The sequence below is a fragment of the Euprymna scolopes genome, chromosome 23 (genome assembly GCF_053919585.1).
Source record: "Euprymna scolopes isolate OS-2025 chromosome 23, ASM5391958v1, whole genome shotgun sequence".
In the NCBI taxonomy this organism is placed as follows: domain Eukaryota; kingdom Metazoa; phylum Mollusca; class Cephalopoda; order Sepiida; family Sepiolidae; genus Euprymna; species Euprymna scolopes.
The window spans coordinates 66,047,152-66,067,876 of NC_136504.1; the positions used below are offsets into that span (position 1 = coordinate 66,047,152).

General features: G+C 31.4%; 1 protein-coding gene across 13 annotated transcripts in view; it reads left to right on the forward strand.

Annotated features, from left to right (window-relative positions):
- The window catches only part of LOC145245959 (3',5'-cyclic-AMP phosphodiesterase 4C-like), a 1,213,142-nt gene that overhangs the window by 587,025 nt on the left and 605,392 nt on the right, over positions 1–20,725 (forward strand). The gene's annotated exons all lie outside the window — the stretch shown is intronic.

A 20,725-nucleotide genomic window follows, 5' to 3' on the forward strand; every position in this document is an offset into this window, starting at 1 on the left:
TACATTGTAATAGTCCATTATATTCTTATAATAATATTAAATGATTTAATATTAAAATTAATAAAATTGATTCAATATTAACTGAATATTGGTAGTCACCAGAGTAGTTACATTATTTAATCCATAGCTGGAGAGAGACACATAGATAGACTAATTTTAGATTTTTATTTTAAAATTTTAATTGGCTTTGCAAACTCATATTTTTCCGGATTCCAACAATCTAACCCATGCTCTTTAAAAAAGCTCTTAATTTTTTTTTTTAATTAAAATAATTTAAAGTAAAAAAAAAAAAAATGGTGGATCACTGCTTATGAAGTTTGCAGGGGGGTGCATTTGATGATAAAAGTTAAAAGGATTGCTGGTTGGACAGTGGTCACTGTAACAGAAAATTTGGAAACACAGAGGATTAAGAGGATTTGATTTCCCAACTCAATAAATATTTGTTTATATAGACTTGAAGACCACTATGCTGTAGTCGGTTATAAAACGGACTCATGGTTTCTTGTTACATAGATGCAATATTCTAGGAAAAAAACTTTGTTCATGGAAGTTCCATTTGGTTTTTGGTAAAGATAGAGAAAGGAAAGTTCTTTGGTATGGTTAGGATTAGACGACTTCTAGCTATGAATGTTTTACATGGATAGGGGGACCAAGGATAGGAGTTAAGTCGAGGACCTACCATGATCATAAGGATACAGTAGAAAGAGGCGAGCAACATCTCTTGTGATATATTAACGCTATGACATATCTTGTATTTAATTAATTAGTTATCTAAATGAAAAATAATTAGGAAGTAGAACGTGCATGCTGAGAGAGAATAGGCTTCATTTTGGAAAGAGAAGCTTTAATTTTGTACGTAAGATTTCAGACAAATTAAAGTAAAACTACTTTTTACACTGTTATCTTTTATTAAACTCTATCAGAGTTCTTATTTGATTAATACTGATTAATTTTAATTAGCGTCAGTTTTTCTACTTGTTTGTGAAAGTTTTTATTATAAAATAACGCTCAAGAATTGCTAACAGACAAAAAGTTTTAAAAAATAACGCTTTTATATGTGGGCATAATTGTAAGTTTTAAAGACAGGTTTACATATGATGACCTCACAGAAAGATTAAATTTCAACAGTATAGGAAAATGTGCGCACAACAGGAAACTTTGAGGGTGTGGCCACATAGAAAGAATAGATGAGTGCTTGGGTTAGTAGATGTAGAACAGTTAAGGTTGCAGGATCAGTTGCCAGGGGAAGGCAAAGAAAAACATGGGATAAAGTGATAGGGAAATACGAAAATGATGTCCATAAATGTTTGATAACTTATGTACTGATTCACCTGTTCATGGATGTTTGAGTTAACCTGATAAAACTGCTTGATTTTATTTTACAGCATGATGGTGTTTGTATATAATCGCTATAGGTGCATGTCAATTTATGAGTTTGACTCTTGTTAGCATACTGTGTTGAGATGGCAAGAAATAGTATAAAATGGTCAAAAACTATGTTTCTATTATTAGTGATCGTTAGTTCTCAAAATTTATTGCTAACTTTAATAATGGTGGACAGAAGAAATATAAAAACCTCTTAGACTTTTTTCAAAGCAGACAATTGTGCCTGATTGCCAAAAGTCATCAATTTCAGTCTTTAAGTAGGATATATGGTTGAATAGTGTCTTGAAAATGTTCCAACATGGTGTTAGAGGTTTTGGAGGTTAGCAGAGCAGATTTATTTTTCTGATTATCATCTTTAAAATGAGTTTTTTTGTTTGTTTTTGCTTTTGACTTATCAGTTTTCTAATCCTTCTTAATCCTCATTTTTCCTTTTTGTTTTGGAAATCTATCTGTTTTTGTTAATATTTGATTTTCTTAGAAGAGTAGCCAAATAAACCAAAGACAATATTTTTTCTTATGGGTTGCAAAATGTAAGACAGTAAAGAAAAAATATAGATATTCACTGAAATAAAAAAAAAAAAAAATAGAAAAATAAACAAAAAATATGATTGTGTACTGATTCTTTCTTTTGGTCATTGGAATGCAACCAACTAGCAGATATGCTCTAGAGCTGGAGCTGGAACTATAACTTCATTGAGCTTGTTATTTGAAACAATTCGCACAATATTATAAGGGATATATATATCTTAAAAATATATATGTATATACATATAGAATTTGTTCATTATTTTCTTAATTTGTTTATTATATTCTTGTCTTTGGAATCTAACAAATTATTTTCTTATATTATCTGAAATCACAAAAGATAATTATTGAGCTTTTAAGTTTTTTCACATTTTTATCATTTTATTTTCATTGTTCTTTTAATCTCTCACAATTTGTACATATTAAAGATATTTTCAAGGAAATTATCAACATATGTACATGTATATATAATTTATTTAAATTATCATATATATATATATAATTATTTAAGTATAAATTCTCATCAACTCAAGGTAGTGAGAATATTTTTCTCTACACAAAGGCGGTAACTGTATATTGATACAGTTTCTAATATTTTCAAGTGATATCGAGACTGCAATGTGCTATACATAAACTGCCTTGTCACTGTAAAATCATTTTCAAATTTCCTACAGCCACTAAATATTGATTTTAAAGTCTTCAGATTGCCAAATAGACATTTCTGGCTAGAATCAAAATTTATGGCCAAATATTATTATTTAGCGACGCTTTGGAATCAGTCAAAAATGATTTCTTATAGCAACCAATGTTAGGAAAAAAAGAAAGAAAGAAAGAAAAAGCGGTATGTATTTTTGCAAGAAAGCGATCAAATGAGTCACCTATTTTATTTGTTAGAAACAAAATGGTTAGGTCTGAGAAAGAGGCAAACAAAGCTGGAATTCTAGTATGATTAATGCTGGTCACCAAAATAACTTTTTGTTATTAATACATTAATGTTTGATCAAGTGAAGTATGCTACGATGGAAAAGAATTGTATATTTTACTTATCACTTGACTTTTGTAGGTCAAATAGGCATTTAGTAAATGGCAGAAAGGGAGGGGGCTGACAATGAGACTATTTGACACATGCATCGGTCGAGGGCACATTTAATGTGTCCACCACTAATTCTTTCTCTTCAATTCCTCCACCCTCATTCATACCCCATGTATGGTTAGACATTGCAACACTGGTTTTGGAGTATTAGTTCCATGAGGAAGGATATATATATATATATATATATATATATATATATATATATATATATATATATATATATATATATATATATCCTTATAAACATTTCAGAGAAGGTCAGATATATCTACACCTATAATGCACACACAACACATATTATTATTATTAGTAGTAGTAGTAAGGTTAGACACAAGGTCAGGACTGTTTTGAAGAAACCACTATACTAGGATGTGTGTACTCTGAGCAGACTTGCCGGCATTCCCCGGCAGGGATGTCTCAATCAATAAGCAAGAGAAGGTAAAGCCTGAAAAGGTGAACCTCCTAGAGCAAATATAAGTATGGCCATTTAAATATTTAAAAAAAATATCATTAAAAGCTTATATACTGCCTTTGTGTACACTCATGTCTCACACACACACACACACACACACACACACACACACACACACACACACACACACACACACACACACACACACACACACACACACACATTATATTTCCATCTTCAGAGCATGTGTACTATTACACCAAATACATAAAGCCAAAGTATGGAATTAATTCACACTCATAAATTATTGTTTTTTAATAGTTTTTTTTATGCACAGGTAGTGTATGTGTGTATGTGTGTGTGTATATATAATATACATATTATCTGTATTTACAGTGTTGCTCAGAAATGCTTTTACTTGAATTTTTTTCTTGCTCATGACCCCCTCCCTCTGTTTGTGTGTGTATGATCCATATACTGTTTTTCTGTATCACAGAAGGAAAAGTTTCAAGTTGAGATTGAAACCCGACTGCTTTCTCGTCTTTTACAAAAGGAAGGATAATTTTAATGCCTATATATGTTCGTATATGCATTATCAACTGCTTATAGTGATTTATTGGTCCCCTGACAAAGGGAAGATTAGTAATTCACTCCTGTTCGTCTGTTCACACTTTTCTCAATAACCACATGTTGGATTTTTTTTTGAAATTTTGCAGAAACATTAGTCAGTGAAAGTAAATTTTTGCCAGAACAGATTTTCCGGGATAATTCTGGTTGCCCCCCCCCCCTCCCTCTAAGGGGCATTATAGGGGTAAAATTACCCGAAAATCGTTCGTCCATATTTTTTTTAATAACCGTGCCTTCGATTTTTTAACAATTTTGCACAAACATTAGTCATGGTGAAACTAAATTTTTGCCAGAACGGATTTACTGGGATAACTCTGGTTTCCCCCTACAAGGGGCATTATAGGGATAATTAATTACCTCCAATTTCCTTTTTAGGACGTTTAATCCACAAGTAGTGAGGAGCATATGTCTTCTACAGACAGTTTTCATATATCACATCTCTTCAATGTGTGTATGTGAGCAACTGTTTTTATTTTCTCTTAAATGATTTTGCAGAACAAGCTGAGGTCAAGTAGTACTGTCTGAACTTATTTTTATTAGAAATGATATTAAATATTTCAATGAATATTCAACCTTCTATCTTTTTGATATGCTTACTGATTTTATGAACCACATTTCTTTTATAAACTGACATCAGACTGGAACATGTACTTTTACTGTATATCATCAGCTATAAAAGAAACTATTGTTCAATTTAAATGTATGTAAAAACACCTTCAGTTTCAGTATAATGTCCAGTGTTATAATGATGGCACTGAACTTGGATAGCTATGAAAATATTACACGAAACCACTTCATATTCGTGAAGACGTTATCTTACACAGATTAAAAAAATGAAATCATTTAATAGTGATTTCTTGTTGTTGCTAAAATCAAAAAACATTCCAACTTTAACCATTTTAAAATAAATTGCTCCAAAATACAATTAGGTCATCTTATAAAATAAAACGTATGCTCGATTATATAAACTAGTTAACTGCATGTATTTCTGTGTCTGTTCAGCTAAAAGTCAAAAACTACAAAACAAACGCCTACAAAGTTGGTATATTCTTGATAGATGTTGCTCTGGATTAATAATATCTAAAATTTGAAAAAAAAAAATCATTCATTCTTCGAGGGTCAGCTGAGCCAAAATTTTGTTTGGGAAGTCGGTTTTCAACCATTTTTTATGTTATCTATTATATTAATTATTCGATTTAGATTATTATTTTCAAAACATTATGGCAATAGAGAGGAATGTGTGTTGGAATAGAGTGAGAAAGAGGTGAAAAAAGAAGGGAGAAGGATAGAGAGATAGTTTGAACGATACAACTTTAAATATAAATATTTTACACATATTTTTTAACCACTTCTATTTCGTTTTTTTTTCTAATGACCCTGGGCAATGCTGGGTATCTCTGCTAGTTGAACATAGATATAACTTTCGGTTTATTGATATAAATACAATTATTTTTGCTGTAATAAAACAGAATGTGTATTGTTTTAAAACAAATAAAATTATTTTTTTTTAAATAATTAGATATGGACGAAACATGGTCGTTTTATTTAATTATTTCAAGAATATTTAACTGAAAATTACAATTTTTATATGTGAAGAAAGTAATTTTTTAAAGTAATATTAATCTTAACAAATGAGTTTTTTATTAATAAGTATTGACTTTTACATACATTTATTATTTCAAAATGAATATAATTAATGCTAAATTATACAGGTTGATGTAGAAGGCACCATGGAATTTCCAGAATCTTGTTAATGAAAAATGGAAAAATGAGTAGAACATTTTCCCGATAGACATCTTACATGTAAAATATTGGAACTAGTCAAGCATAAGTCAACTTAAAGTGCTCTTTTATGCATGCACAAATATATATTTATACATTAAATTCAATTCATTATTTTTAATATGTCTGATGATGGCTCAAATGGTAACAATTAAGGCTGGAGTGCTAAATGTTTTGGTTTCACTTTTGGCTGATGACACACAAATCATTTTTTTTGTTTGTTTACTTTTGAAATCACTGCTATATATTGGGTGCAACATAATAATGAACAGAGAGTGTGCTCTATAATAATAATAATATAATAAGTATGAAATCTGCATAAATTCAAATATCATATTCAAGCATAAACAAGTTCTTGATGAGACGTTCCCCTTAAGTCATCCAATTTACCAAACTTGCACTTCTAACGATTACTATGATATTGTCCTTTTGACCAATGTACATTCTTTAACCCTTATCCTCGAGTGGCCTCTGGGCCTTGATAAATGGTGATTCCTATGTAAAAAAAAAAAAAAAAAAAAAATTATGACCGAGCAAGACCGGGTACCCTGCTAGTAATATCTTAAAGTAATTACACGTTATCATCCTCTACATCCTTTTTTTAAGATGAGGTCCCCCAATTACTGAAGATACAATAAAAAATATTTTAAATTTCATATTGCTGTTATTGTTCAGCATAATTCATTCATTTCGAATGATGTCAGATGATTATTGTTGGCATTCGTTTTTGCTGATATCTTTCTAGTTGGAATTTTTTCTAGGTTGACATTGTATACTTAAGGTAAGGACAAAGTGAAGGTTGCCAACATCCCTACCTGAAAATATATTTTAGTATTCCATCTTCAGATATATCTGAAGTTTGTTACTTTCTGGAACAATAGAAATATTCAACTATTTTTACAGCGACTTTAGCAACAGACTGATTTATCTTCCAATTTAGGTCTAAGGTAAAATGGAGGCTAAGAGCTTATCCAACTTATTACTGTATGAAAATGTCTTTGTAAAGTCCGGCCAGATAGCAATTTTAATTAGAGGCACTGCAACCTTTCTGTAAGTTCCTTTGTCCATTGATCTGTCATGCTTAAGTTTGAAATAGTGTATTTATATTAGTGAACCATTTAGATGATGATTAATTTGTAAAATTATCGTTTTGTTTTTTGTTTGTTTTTTGGGGTTTTTTTTTTGCCTCAGTGTGAAGCAAGGTTGCTGATTATGAGGACTACTCTTTGATGCAATCAGTTGATGCATCTGGAATACTTAAATTTTTTTTAATAAATCTTATGAAGAAATTTTACTTGTAACAAGCTCGTTTTAATGTTGGGTAATTCTAAGAGTCGAATGTAAGATAAATAAATTAATTTACTTTCTTGTTTCTCATCAGAACAAAGTTGCTTCCCTTTGTATAGTCTATATATATCTATAAAAGTGAAATTGTCTGTGTGTGTGTCTGTATGTACATTTATCTACCAAACGACTCTGTCAATTTTCAGTCTACAGACTCGAGATTTGGCATAAGGGGTATTGAGATTTGGGAAAATCTTTTTAATCGGTTTTCAGACAGAAATTTGGCTGTCAAGGGGTCAAAGTTCAACGATTTGATCTTTGAAAATTCTACCAAACTCCTCTGCTAATTCTGGGTCTAAACACGAAATTTCAAATGTAGGTTTTTGGACATTGATCAAACTTTTTAATTTGATTTGAGCCCAAAACAAATGTTAAGGGGTCAAAATTGAGGTCAAAGTTTTAAAAAATTGACCTCTGCAGTCTCTATCAAATTACTGAGCCAATTTTTGGTCTAAACATTTGAAATTTTACATAAAGTGTATTCAGACATAGGGCAAGCTTTTTAATCAGTTTTTGGCCAAAAGTTTGGCTGCCAAGGGGTGAGTTCAAAATATTCGACCTTTGCTGTCTCTAGCAAACTATTAAGCCAATTTTGAGTCTAAACATTTGAAATTTGACATAAAGAGTATTCAGACATGCAACAAGCTTTTTAATCAGTTTTTTGAGCGAAAATTTGGCTGCCAAGAGGTCAGAGTTAAAAGAGTTGACCTTTGCAAACTCTACCAAACTCCTCCGCCAATTTTGGGTCTAAACACTTGAAATTTTAGATGTAGGTTACCTGGACACGAGTCAAACTTTTTAATATATATATATATATATATATATATATATATATATATATATATATATATAACAGTACATAGGGCCCGAACAAAGTTGAGTTGAACCGCTAGTTAAAAAAAAAAAATATCAAAACAGTTTTCCTCCTGTAAAAGAATGCTTTTGGTTTTAGTTAAATTCTTTCACAAATGGAGAAACAGGTCACAAACATGAGCGACCAACAAGCCAACTCCCTTCTCCTCTATACCAGCCAACCTTACTGACCAGCTCTCTGTTCCCCTGGAATTTACAGGGTACATGTTAAATAGCATTTTATGCCATCTGCCATCAACTTTGAGGTCAACAGCTGTGATACAATTTCTCGCCCACGGACAATATCATTCTTTTACTATTTTACCTTTCTTCGGCCTACTTATGCCATTGACAAGAATATTTTGCTTTGTTCATTTCTTTTTAAAATAAGTCTTTGTTCATTTGTTCTTTTTATTTTTACCTCAAACTCGTCTGCAGGCGATTCAGTTCAAAACTCCCATTCTACTTCATAACATTAAAGGCAAGCTTCATTAAAATTAGTTTGTCCTAAATATATGTTTTGAAGTTTAAAAAATTTTTTTTTTTTTTTTTTTTTTTTTTGAAACGCGTCTAAGTGACCGTATTTCTAATCCTGGATCTGTAATTAATCCGGAAAACAAGCACAAAAGCATAAACCAATTATTTGTTGAACTGGTATATCTAGAAGTGTACAGAAATAATTTAACCGTATAGAAGATATTCCTGAACTTGAAGATCAATCATTTAAAATTAGTGTGAGAGAGGGTTTGGAACAGTTAATACAAGATTGTATTCTGCAAGATACAGAGAAAATTTTAAATGATGAGATTCAGATTCTTAAGCAATCGTTCAGTAAAGATGAAATTTGCACCCATATTCTCTATAGTTAAATTGAAAATATTAGAACTGTATGGACACGCAAAAAGGTCAACATTCTGACAAAAGGAGAAGAAAAAGCTGTATTCTAGGTTGGTAGTATTTTGCGCGAACAGTTGCCAGAGATGTCAAAAATTTTCTGTTTCTATGTCTATCCTTGTAGCCATTTCACTAGTAAGGGTGCTGGAGGTAAACGTTTTATCTGGGCTGACGTCATCCGCCTGATAGTCAGGGACCCGAACCTTGGATTAACGACAAAGGAGGCTGCCCTATCAGCAGGTGCAAAGTACTGGGGCTGCTGTATTGCCATTTGGTGAATGGATTCTGGACCATACAGTAGCTTCTGGTAGGCCCTCTTGACCCCATATTAGTGGGTGATGGTTACGGCTTCACCTTATCATGTGCTACAAAAAAAAATTAAATTTCTTCGTTTCTTTTTTCTCTCTTAGTTTCCCTTTCTGTCCTGCTCTAAGCAAGTCTGTCGACTTAGTCCACAAATCACAATACTCCATCATGAAAAGTTTCAAGAAAAATACACGATTAAACCCGGATCTCCAACTTCCAACATAGACCCCCACTACCATGTCTCCTTCTCCAACATCAGGAGTCTACGTTCTAACCTTCCAGAGGTTGAAATACAATTACAGGAGACTAAACCAGACCTATTATTTCTAAGCAAAACTGGCATTGGACAGACTGTTTCCCTAGATGGGTTCATAATTAAAGGATACTCTAACTTAACTTCCAAATCTGACCCCCAAGATCGCCATGGGCATGGAATATGTGCCTATATTAAAGATGGCTTTCCATGTGGTAGGGACATCTCCAGAGAAGATCCTAACTTACTCTATGTGCTTCTAGGTTTCATTTGCTCACAGTACTGCATTTTATTTACTCTCTACCGCCCCCACAACAGCAGAGTTACTATCTTTAAAAGCATATCTGAGAAAATTGGCCAAGTCCTATCTGCTTATCCTTCAGCTAACATTCACGTATGTGGAGACTTCAATGTTCACAATGTGGAATGGTTGACCCACTCAAACAAGACCAATGATGAGGGGAAGTTCTGTCATGATTTCTCCATTGCTTATGACCTCACTCAGATTGTTCATGAACCCACCCGTGTGCCCGATACTGACAGCCAGTATGCAAGTCTCCTAGACCTTTTTCCCAAAATTTGCGCTAAACTATGTTCAGTCTCCATCCTGTCTCCATTTGGATTTTCCGACTACTCTGTTGTATTAAGATAAAAATGAAATGTAATAAGTCCTAAGCCATACCGCTCCATCGTACAATATATCAATTCTCTATGGCTGACTGGGATAGCTCCCATACATTTATATCAGCTCTACCTCTGTGTTTCATGTTTTAAAAGAATGTGTCTTCTATAGTATCAGACTTGACGGAATGGTTAATTGTAGGTATAGACCATTTCATACCCTCGAAAAAGTTCCAGCAAAAACCTAACAGACAGCCATGGTTCTCTCCAGAATGTGCTGCTGCCATTGCGCACGGAAATCACTTTTTCCATTGCTTCCAACATAATAGATGTATTGAGACTAAAGCTGCTTTCAGGACTGCGAGCAACCATTGTAAGAATGTAATGAAGAACGCAAGAGAGTTGTATGCTCAGTCCATCAAGTTCCTCCTGTATCAGAAAACACGCTATGTGATATACATATATCTGTACGTGATGCTTCCTATCACCCTGGAAAATCTCATCAGTATGCTCAGTATTTAAGAATTTAGGTGATCGCTCATCTCCCTCAGTAAAGGTCAATAAGTTTCCTGTGCGTCATGAGTAAGTTGCTGGAATCTGTTAAATACAGAAGTAATCAACCATCTCAACAAAAATAATCTTCTTAGTGACACACAATATGGTTTCCATTCTTCTAGATCTACAGCAGATGTGCTTACAGTTATATCTCATAGAATTAGCGAATCTCTCGATGGAAGCAACCTTTTTAGGGCAATTGCTCTTGACATATCGAAGACCTTTGATAGGGTATGGCTTAAAGGTTTACTCCACAAGATCTCCAGCTATGGTATAACTGAAAATGTCTTCTCAATTATTAAATCATTTCTCTCTGATAGGTTCATAAGAGTCGTAGTTGATGGGCAAAAATCAGAAGCTCACAGTATTAATGCTGGAGTCCGTCCCTCCAGGGTCCATCCTGGGCCCAACTCTCTTCCTGATCTACATTAATGATCTTCCAAATCACATCCTTACATCATTCGTAGACATTTATGCTGATGACACTACTATCTATGGTATCGCACATCTAAGACCGTAAACGACCATGTGGTACAATGGGGAAGGAGTGACTGGTTACTTTTAATGCATCTAAAACAAAGCTTTTATCTTTACATCATCAACAGTCTGATCCCCATCTGGCATCAATTAAAATGAATGGCTCTCGTCTTGGGAAGGTCTCCTGTTTTTACAAGCTTCTGGGTTTGACCTTTACTCCTGATCTGAAATGGAACACGTACATCAAATCTGTTGCCAAGGCCGCTGGAAAATGGTGGGATCCTTCTATCGATCCAGTAGATATCTCACTGCTGATGCAATTTTCTATCTGTATAAGAGTTAGGTATGTCCAAAGATGGAGTACTGTTGCCACATCTGGGCAGGAGCTGCTAGAAAGACTTATCCTGCTTTGATAGAGTTCAAAATAGACTTCTTAGCCTCGTACGAGATGTCCTTTTCTCTTCCATGCAACCTTTATCTCACAGAAGAGATGTTGCGAGTTTGTCTCTGCTTTATCGTTATTTTCGTGGCAAGTGCTCGACTGAGCTTCAGTTTATGGTCCCTCCTCGCCAAACTTTCACAAGAAACACTCGTCTAGCTGAAAACACTACCAATAATTCCCTCCACTCTTTATCTGTGCCTAAACCTAAACGTAGATTCCATGAACAAAACTTCTTTCTTAGAAGCGCACGCCTGTGGAACTGTCTTCCGTTTTCCTGCTTTCCAGCTGACTACAGTCTGATTGTCTTCAAGTCCAGCGTAAACGTTCTTGATGAGCCGTTCCACTTAAGTTAATAAATTTATCGAATTTCCATTACTAACGATTACTATATTGTCCAAATTGACTACTGTACACTCGTAACCCTTATCCTCGAGTGGTCTCTGGGTCTTGATTAGTGGTGATGCCTATGTAAATAAACAAAAAAAAACAATATCTAAAAAGAAATGGTGGAGGGGAGCACAAAAAGAAGTAAATCGTCAAGCAGATGGCATAATAACTAGAGTTATTACAAGAGAATATTTTTATCATTGTTTTGACTGTCGAGTATATATCCGACACAGTCAGACGCAATTAATCGAGAACCACATCACTCTATCTAAAAACATATAAGATGATACTCGAGTCAAAATAATGAAAAGAATATTCTCTTATCAAAGCCTTAAGAATAACGTATGTTTCTGGACTTCTAAAACAATCAATCAGTTGAACAAAGTAGTGAGTGATAAGGAATCTTGGAAACAGTTAAGACATGATAGATATTGTGAAAGTATATTTAGATAGAAAAGCTGTGAGGCTGTTCACAAAATTTTGTTATTTTTGTGTTACCCTTGAAGTTCAGGAAGGAGTAGGTGCTAGTGTGATTGCAAGAATTAGGAGCGTACAGAGAAAGTTAGGGGAGCTTTTACCATTACTAACTAGCAGAGCATTACTATTGTTGACAAGGAGAAGAGTCTATTAGGGATATACTTTTCATGTAGAGAAATGATGTGGATGATGTAATGTGAGTTTTAAAGACTGGCTTAGATTTGATGACCTCGAAGGAAGAATAAATCTGGACAGTATAGGAAAATGTGTGCGAAACGGGATTTTCATGGTATGACCATGTTGAAAGAAAGAGAGTTCTTAGGTTAGTAGATGTGGAACAGTTGAGGTAGCTGTGTAAATTTACAGATAGAAAAACATGAGGAAATGATAAGGATAAACTTGAGATAAAGATGGATAAATAAAGACAGGTTAGTTTTGGAAGTCGATTTCTAAAAAAGTCATCATATAAAATAGGTTTAATCAAATATTATTATGAGATTGTATTTAGCAAGATGCAGAGAAAATGTTTGTGACTGAATTCATTTAAAAAACGCGATTTTCTTTTTTGTCTGTCATATTAAAGATTGAAATAGCATTTTGATCATTAAATGTGGACAGGTACATTTTGAGAATGTCCATTTTTGTTTTTTCATCCGTCTGGGTGGAGGTTTAGATCTTATTCAGTAATGATTGCCTGACTTTTGGTCTTGTCTGATAATCAGAAGTTAAACTCTGATCTGATGGAGTTTTCATTTTCTTTTAGCTGCTTTTTTTCGGCATCTTCTTGCCAGATTGGCTTTTTTTTTTTTCTCTCTATGCTGGATTTAATGGTATAGATTTATTCCTGAAAATAGACAAGTAGGCGAATAGACGGATTTGCATTTTGTTGGCGTGAGATCAGTGTCAATTTATAGGAAGAAAACCCCAAGAATATAATAAAATAAAGAAATTGGAAAATATTTTCAGCCTTTGAGAACATTTTAGATCCTCATTAGTTTTTTTTTTTTTTTTTTTTTACTTGATAGAAGCAAGAAAAAGACAATTACATAATGAATCTATTAAGTTTTCATTTGTATTAAATCCTAGGCTTGGGATAAAAAGAGAAATTCAATTCCTCATTTTATCCCAAGCACGCTGGATCTTCCTATTAGTATATATAAATGTTTTTTTAGAATAAACGTCCTAGGACGGATTTAATTTATTCCCCAAACAGAAAGTTTGCATTATTTTTATATCATCTTAGGAAGATTAAAATCATTATATAATGCTACTAAACCTTATAAATAAAACCAATTATTTAAACTTAAAAAGTTCCTAAAAATAACATTAGAAATAAACTTCCGCCATTTTTAGCCACCTCTTTCCATTTAACTGAATCTTTTCATTGCCAGACATTTTAGACAATTGAACTATTTTAGATCTATATAGAAAGATTCATACACTGAATTCATAAACACGATATGTAGATTAAAAAGACAATATTTTTACTTATTTGGTGGCCATATGGATAAAGTGTTCACCTTCAGTTTTATTTTATACCATCTTTAAGGGTTTGAATTACACACTAGAATTTTTTCTTTTTGCTATGAAGTTGCAGTTATTTTCTAATTTATATCGATCATTATAATATATAACATTATAAACCTGAATTTAAAAAATATATTTACTTTATTGCGATTTTAAATTGAAAAAAAAACAAAACCAAACAAACAAACAAACAACAACAATAAAAAATCAGAAAAGTTTTTTATTTGAACTGACATGTAGAATAGAAAAGATAAAGAAAACTGGCGTTGACAGGTATTTGAGCTGAATTGCAAAAACCTGGAATAAAAAAAATCTACTCATTACTATCAAGTCATTTCATGCAACTTCGTCGACATAAGCTACAAATTAAAATTCCATGTTTGGTTGTCTTGCAGATATGAAGGTGAGCTTGTTGGAAAATATGCACGTGCAAAAGAAAATAGATCATAACTGTTAAAGTCTGTAACCATCTCCATGTATGATCAGTCTTAATGACACATTGTGTGATGAATGGCATTCTCTAACGTAATAAGAAAATAAGTGAAATATGATTGAGAAAAATGAATATTGCAAACACAATTGAAGAATTGTAAATGAAGATCAAACTGAAAATTCAACCAGCAAAATTCTGCAGGCTCTTCAGATGTCAACTTGGTTAAGATGTTGACTCATTAAACATTCTCTGTGTCTCTTTCTTTTTCTTTGTTTGTTATTCTTTGTCTCCTTTCCTCTCTGATTTATTTAGGCTATCTCTAATTATAAATACGATTTTCATAAATGCTGATGATAACGTTACAGATATCGCTCTTAACTTTTAGATGTCATAAGGTGTGTACTATTTAATTGTTAATATGTATATAAACTCATAAAATGCGAAGGCTGTATATATGTTTACTCTCTTGGAAAGAAGAAAAAAATGCAATTCATTAATGATTTCTTTTCATTCTTCCTGTCAAATGGCAGGAAGGATGGAAAGAAATCAGTAAGACACTATATTTCCTGAGTGCTACTGATGTCTGTGTTCTCTAGATCCACTAAATTAATAAAGGTGTGTCCAATCAAATGCAATAGCAAATTATTTTATTTACAATGAAATATTTGTTTTAAAGAACACAGACCAATGTATGACAAAACTGTTTGATTAAAGTTTTAAGTGTGTAGCTTGTATGTAAAAAGCTATTTAAGTCAACGAAGCATAGGTAAAACTTACTCTTTCTCATCTATATATCTATAAAAGGGAGAATGTGTATGAGGACATTTCTCCACCTATATACCCAACAAATGTTCGACATACAGACGTGAAATTTGGTACATAGGGTATTCGGACATGTGGAAACCATTTTAATTGCTTTTCATCCGGAAAAAAGGGGCTGCTACAGGGTCAAAATTAAAAAAAACTAGTACTTGGGAGTCATCAGCGTTTTATCTGTTTATCAGCTGTTTAACGATTGCACATGTGCAATCATGAAACACGACAGCTTTTTTTTTAGGAATAAGTAGGTTTGAAAACACTATTTAATAAGTGTATCAAGCTGTCCTAATGATTATCGTACTTTACTCACTGTCTTTGTTTTGATTTCGATCTCAGCTCAAGTATTTATTTTTTTACTTACAAGAAGTGAACTGTTTAGAAAAAACATAATACTTGCATGTACATGTCTCAGTTTCTTTTTGTTTTTCTTTTACTTCATTTTTTTTGTTTAATGAATTTAAAGTTATGGTTAATACCTATGGTATTTCTGTTTATAATAAATAAAAATTCTGCATTAATTAAAATATAATATTTATGTGTATTTTATGAACAGGCAACACCGAGTGCTTGCTTGTTATAAAGTGGAGTTTTTTTTTTCTTGCTTTGACATTGATATTAAAAGCCTACTTCTTCTATTTCAAAATTATTAAAACGAATTTAATATACTCAGTCATGGATATGCGAGCAACTACATGAAAATTAACTAATTTACATATTCTTTTGAAAAAAAAAACTGAGTTAAATTAATTATTCATTATTTATGGTTACTTTATTAGATGATTCGTTTCATTTCACCATTACACTGAATTCTATTTATACATAGTTTCTATATTCTGCATAATTGCACAGAATTTAAGATGAAAATGTTCTAGCACACACACATTTATATATATATATATATATATATATATATATATATATATATATATATAAGTTCTTATATATATAAAAGTGATCTTGTTGATGTGTGTGCAAAAAGTCTCTACTAAATTCCTTTCTGAATATTTGGTCTACAGAATTGAACTTCGATATATCGGGTATTTGGACCTGTTGCACACTTTCAATTTAGTTTTTGAACCGACAGAAATTGCTGTCAAGGGACCAGATTATAAGCAAAGCAGTTGACCTTGGCAGCTTAATGTGAATAAAACAAGTACTCCTGCTGTTACTTTTGCGCACATGCAAAATGAAACATTCATAGCTCAGTCGCTTAATTTTTAATCTTTCGTATTCATGTGTCAGTAGTTTAGATGGTAACAACGTTGGAGAGATAAATAAGGACAAAGGCTGGAGCGCTAAACGTTCTGGTTTCAGTTCTAACGAATAGTACCAAAAACATTTTTTTTATTATAACTTTTGAAATAATTACTATGTATTGGATACTAATCAATAGAGAATTGGCTCTATAATAAGAAATCTGCATGAACTAAAATCTATTTCTGCATATTTTATGACCGGGTAACGCGAGACGACTTGCTAGTAATAAAATATATTTCGGTTCAACCTTTTCTTAAAGACAGTTTGGAGAACTAATTGAGACTAAAATTAAGGCATGTCTTTCATAATTCTTTCTTTATTTTGATTCAAATTGTACTTCGCTATTCTTACCTGCTTTATATGTTTCTGCCCAAACACATTCTATTTGTTTCTGAATTAAAATAACTTTTATCATGATTTCCTCTTTTTTCCGTTCATGGTGTGAATTTGAATTTTGATTGAACTAGCTATAGTCCTCTCCTTTCCAAAAAAAGTAATTGTGAAATTGATTAAATCTATTTAGATCAAGTCTTTCTTTTATTTTAAAAGTACTGATTTAAATATCAGTATGTGTGTATATATATATATATATATATATATATATATGAAACATTCATCCTTTAAAACTTTAGTTTTATATTAGTGAAGACTTAAGTATTTCCTTTTATTTAATAAATAATAATAAGAATAAATTACCACTCACTATAATTGATTTCCAAGCAAACAGTTGTTTTGAAATAAATGGTGGTCTTTTTTTTTTTTTTTTTTTTAAGGTCACACATTCATGGTAAAAATTTTGACTATAGCTAGTTTAAATCAGTTTATTTAATTTCTCAATTTTAACATTATTTTTGCCATAAACATTGTGCAAGATCATTGTTTTTTTGTTAATGTTTTCTTTTTCATCCCATAGAATTTACATTCTCATTATGGTGCATTTTAGGAATAGGTATCCATAGATTTGCAGTCATAGCATAAGCAGTTCCGACTACAAATGGAGAAACTAAAATTAAGTTTCAACTTTTACCAAAATATACAAATAAAAAAAGTGCCATACTTTTCTTGCCAGACGACTATTTTTCAGACAGAAAGATGAAGTACAGAATTTTATGTAACTTTTTTCGATACCCTTATTACGTTTGCAACCTTTAATTTTGATTTTTTTTCGATACTTTTTCACTTACATTTACTAAAAGGTTAGGTTAGGGTTAGATTATTGTTAAGGTAAAAAAAAAACAAAAAAAAAAAACAATTCCTACTGTGTAGAAGTACAGAAACAATATTACAAAAGATACTTAGATATAAGATAAAATCAAGTCTCTTTTGTTAAATAATTTTACAAAAAAGAAAAAGAAAAAAAGGAGTCTATATGGTTTGTTTAGTGAAGTGCATTAACGTTTGCAAGTCTAATAAAAGTCGAAATTGATGATGTAAGTGCTGAAATTTTCTTGGATACCTATTCCTAAAATGTACCCTAATTGCTATTACAAGTGTTTCCATATATATTTTTCATCAGTACTTATCATTATTCTTTTATTTATTTATTTCTTTAATCACTTCCTCATGAAAAACGTAAATAGGCCACATTTTTTTAAAGTTAATACTTCAATTTCTGAAATATTGACAATTTTTTTTTAATTTTAATTATTAAAATATCGGGTATTACCCTGCTATTTGTCTCTATTAAACTATAATAACCCAAAACATTTTGTATTCTGACATTTTGGTGTTTTGTTAACATTATTTTTGATGCATCGTACATCTAAATGTTAACTATAATTAGCATTTTGTGTTTTCATAGTTTAATGTGGGCATGCATAACGTGATACATGTGTTGGGGTTGCTTTTTCATTTTAAGGAGTTTTCATAAAAATATCAGTTTAAGTACAGAGTGAACTCATAAAGATGCAGCGCATGGAATTGTTAATAAATTTCACAACCTTGCCTGTAATCCAACTGTATACAGTCGTACAAATAAAATTTAGTCTATACCTGACTTATCGACCAAGTTTCAGTCATTAGTGTCCAACAGTCTTTGTTTTATCGCTGTTCAATGATAAACACATCTGGATACAATAAGTCTGAGACACTCCTCGCTTGGTACTGCTGTTGATTGCCATCCAACATGCCATCATATAAAACAGACATTAAACAGATGATAATGATCCTCCTCCTCCTCCTCCTCCTCCTCCTCCTCTTCAGTTTAGGAATAGTCTGGTGATTATTTTGATAGATATTATTTGTAATCTAACCTTACAGATAAAAATCTGGTTTGGTTAAAGTCCAGTGAGTGGAAAGCTCATTCGTGATTATGCTTCCTATTGATGGGACATTGAAATGTTTCCACATGTCATTGAATGGTGATAAAAAAAAAAAGACTGTTGGCTATTCATGACTGCAATTCAATGGACAAGTCAGACATAGACTAAAGTTTATTTATACTACATATGCTTAGATTGCATAAAGGACTGAGTTTTATAAACGAATTCGATGGATGGTATTTATTTTTAGGAAGGGGGTCATGTATTGTGCTAAAATTATTACTTTCTTTCTTTATTTTGGTGACTAATTGTGCAGTTATACAACTTGCCAAATTAGAATTGTCAGTGTAATTCTCTTCAAAAACCTTGAGCTGTGCATTAAAAAATATATATTTATTTTCAATATTGGATGCATAAATTCAGAAATTACATTGACAAAAGGATAATAATTATTATAAGAATAATAAGAATTTATTTTTCTTGAGTTCAAGTTGAATAATGATTCCTAAATATGAATTATGAAATCAGTTTAAATCCTGACATTTGTCACATATACTTCTATACTCATGCCATTAGATGAAAGGCATGGACCTCTACTCTTATAATAACACCTAGACCAAAGATTCCTGTTTTTAACTCATTTCACCTTGTGAGTCAAATCTCTGTCAGAATAAAGCATTCTTGTTACATTGTATTTTGATTCTAATAAATATCTAATACCAAATACCATAAGTTGAATAAATTTAACATGAAAAAAAAAAAAAAAACTGATTGGGTATGTTATTGAAAGGGGAGGAAAAATGAAATGTTAAAGGTTATTTTTCAGAAAGTTTTAAAATGAGGATTGATCATTTGCTGTATTTAGACTACTATTCCCACCTTGATTGTTACTCCAATGATATTTCAGCTGATGTAACCTCCGACTTTCTTCAAGTACATCTTTATGTTGAATTCTGAAATTTGTATGAAATTTTAAAATTAAACCAAGTTCTGCTAGGACGTTTTGAAGGTCGAATGTTCAATTCTTACTAGTGACGGGACGACTCCAATATTTTTCTCATTCTGATCTAATAAAATCGTTATTAGTATTGGAAAATAGGCACAAATTTTTTTGATACCGATTCCAATACTCCAAATAGTTAGAATTTTTTGGATTCTGATTAATCGTCCCAACACTAATTCTAACTTTAGGTGATAGCTAAAAATAACATAATTAACATTTATAATCGGCCATGTCTGATTGAATAAGAACAATCTATCTCATAGATTAAATAAAAAGTTCAGTTAAAAATTCTGGGTAAGTTCCTGAGCTCAACACTAAAATCTCCAAGTTCAAAATGATGCTTCTGAAGAAGCTAGGAATTATCATCTGCTGAAATGTTGTGAATCTAACAACTAAGATGTGAGTAGTAATTCAAATGATACAAAATATTAATAACGCTGCCATTTTGTTTTCGCTCGCTGAATATACGTTGAAATTGTATTTGCTTATTATGTAAAGTAATATTGTTTTCATTGTTATAAAGCTATTATAATAGTATTTATTAATTTTCACATCATTATTCTCATTCAGTATTTTATTATATTATAGTTTCATTATAATTATTTTCATGAACATTTTCATTATTGTTGTAATCATATTTTCATTCGAATTATTTTTATTTTCATTATTATTATATCATATTTTTATTATTATAGGGTCAGGCAACGAAAGTTAAAGTAATTTATTAATCCCAAAGTAAATACCTCTAAAAAAATCCACCAAATATCAATGAATTATCCAATCTTAATGATATTTTCAGTATTTATTAATTAATAAGTGAATGTCACTTTAAATTTTTTTTTATTAAAAAAAAAACAAACAAAAAAACAAAACTAGGAATTTTTAAAAATAGTTCTTGGTAGAAAATTATACTAAAAAATATAAATTTGCGTGTAAAAACAAATCAAATATTAGATGCTTTTAAATTTTTTGCTTTTCTTTCATACCGTGAC